The sequence below is a fragment of the Ambystoma mexicanum genome, chromosome 4q, assembly GCF_040938575.1.
Source record: "Ambystoma mexicanum isolate Mex_15411 chromosome 4q, UKY_AmexF1_1, whole genome shotgun sequence".
Taxonomy (NCBI): Eukaryota; Metazoa; Chordata; class Amphibia; order Caudata; family Ambystomatidae; genus Ambystoma; species Ambystoma mexicanum.
Window position 1 is genome coordinate 527,633,995 of NC_090928.1, and position 2,500 is coordinate 527,636,494.

General features: G+C 40.2%; 2 non-coding genes across 2 annotated transcripts; both read right to left on the reverse strand.

Annotated features, from left to right (window-relative positions):
* Positions 1-877: 877 nt before the first annotated feature.
* Positions 878-950, reverse strand: TRNAK-CUU (transfer RNA lysine (anticodon CUU)). The gene has a single exon. It is a non-coding gene; the product is annotated as a tRNA-Lys (tRNA).
* A 525-nt stretch (positions 951-1,475) lies between these two features.
* On the reverse strand, positions 1,476-1,548 carry TRNAK-CUU (transfer RNA lysine (anticodon CUU)). The gene has a single exon. It is a non-coding gene; the product is annotated as a tRNA-Lys (tRNA).
* Between the last annotated feature and the right edge of the window lie 952 nt (positions 1,549-2,500).

The window sequence follows — 2,500 nt, forward strand, 5'->3', positions numbered from 1 at the left end:
GCTCCTTTGGATGCCCATAGTTTTCTTCCCTATCCCTGCACTGCCGTTTTCCACAGATAGGATGTATTTTTTTGGTCAAAAAGCACTACAATTTTAGTTGTTTTCGCCCAACGTGGGGCTCGAACCCACGACCCTGAGATTAAGAGTCTCATGCTCTACTGACTGAGCTAGCCGGGCTCCTTTGGATGCCTCTAGTTTTCTTCCCTATCCCTGCACTGCCGTTTTCCACAGATAGGATGCTGTGTAATCATAGGCTCTGGTGGAGTTTGGAAAGAAAATACACATCAGCCAGAGGCAGAAATAGTCTAAGAAAGTATCAAACACAATTACCAGTCAATATCGGAACGCATTGAAGAATATCAGGAAATAGCCGATTAAACCTGTGTGGAAAAAAGTCTTATTTGTGTTTTCTCCACTTTATTTTATAGTAAGATGATACATACTTTTTCTTTTACAGTGAATTCATTAAGGTGTGGTATTGCCCCATTACACATCATCCAGACATGCATTCATATATTGCATGTTAACAATCAAAATATTGCAAATATTGTAAAGAGACTTTCAATTTCTATTTTTTTGGTCAAAAAGCACTAAAATTTTAGTTGTTTTCGCCCAACGTTTTCTTCCCTATCCCTGCACTGCCGCTTTCCACAGATAAGATGTATTTTTTTGGTCAAAAAGCACTACAATTTTAGTTGTTTTCACCCAACGTGGGGCTCGAACCCACGACCCTGAGATTAAGAGTCTCATGCTCTACCGACTGAGCTAGCCGGGCTCCTTTGGATACCTATAGTTTTCTTCCCTATCCCTGCACTGCCGTTTTCCACAGATAGGATGTATTTTTTTGGTCAAAAAGCACTACATTTTTAGTTGTTTTCGCCCAACGTGGGGCTCGAACCCACGACCCTGAGATTAAGAGTCTCATGCTCTACCGACTGAGCTAGCCGGGCTCCTTTGGATGCCTATAGTTTTCTTCCCTATCCCTGCACTGCCGTTTTCCAAAGATAGGATGCTGTGTAATCATAGGCTCTGGTGGAGTTTGGAAAGAAAATACACATCAGCCAGAGGCAGAAATACTCTAAGAAATTATCAAACACAATTACCAGTCAATATCAGAACGCATTGAAGAATATCAGGAAATAGCCGATTAAACCTGTGTGGAAAAAAGTCTTATTTGTGATTTCTCCACTTTATTTTATAGTAAGATGATACATACTTTTTCTTTTACAGTGAATACATTAAGGTGTGGTATTGCCCCATTACACATCATCCAGACATGCATTCATATATTGCATGTTAACAATCAAAATATTGCAAATATTGTAAAGAGACTTTCAATTTCTATTTTTTTGGTCAAAAAGCACTAAAATTTTAGTTGTTTTCGCCCAACGTTTTCTTCCCTATCCCTGCACTGCCGCTTTCCACAGATAGGATGTATTTTTTTGGTCAAAAAGCACTACAATTTTAGTTGTTTTTGCCCAACGTGGGGCTCGAACCCACGACCCTGAGATTAAGAGTCTCATGCTCTACCGACTGAGCTAGCCGGGCTCCTTTGGATGCCTATAGTTTTCTTCCCTATCCCTGCATTGCCGTTTTCCACAGATAGGATGCTGTGTAATCATAGGCTCTGGTGGAGTTTGGAAAGAAAATACACATCTGTCAGAGGCAGAAATAGTCTAAGAAAGTATCAAACACAATTACCAGTCAATATCAGAACGCATTGAAGAATATCAGGAAATAGCCGATTAAACCTGTGTGGAAAAAAGTCTTATTTGTGATTTCTCCACTTTATTTTATAGTAAGATGATACATACTTTTTCTTTTACAGTGAATACATTAAGGTGTGGTATTGCCCCATTACACATCATCCAGACATGCATTCATATATTGCATGTTAACAATCAAAATATTGCAAATATTGTAAAGAGACTTTCAATTTCTATTTTTTTGGTCAAAAAGCACTAAAATTTTAGTTGTTTTCGCCCAATGTTTTCTTCCCTATCCCTGCACTGCCGCTTTCCACAGATAGGATGTATTTGTTTGGTCAAAAAGCACTACAATTTTAGTTGTTTTCGCCCAACGTGGGGCTCGAACCCACGACCCGGAGATTAAGAGTCTCATGCTCTACCGACTGAGCTAGCCGGGCTCCTTTGGATGCCTATAGTTTTCTTCCCTATCCCTGCACTGCCGTTTTCCACAGATAGGATGTATTTTTTTGGTCAAAAAGCACTACAATTTTAGTTGTTTTCACCCAACGTGGGGATCGAACCCACGACCCTGAGATTAAGAGTCTCATGCTCTACCGACTGAGCTAGCCGGGCTCTTTTGGATGCCTATAGTTTTCTTCCCTATCCCTGCACTGCCGCTTTCCACAGATACGATGCTGTGTAATCATAGGCTCTGGTGGAGTTTGGAAAGAAAATACACATCAGCCAGAGGCAGAAATAGTCTAAGAAAGTATCAAACACAATTACCAGTCAATATCAGAACGCGTTGAAGA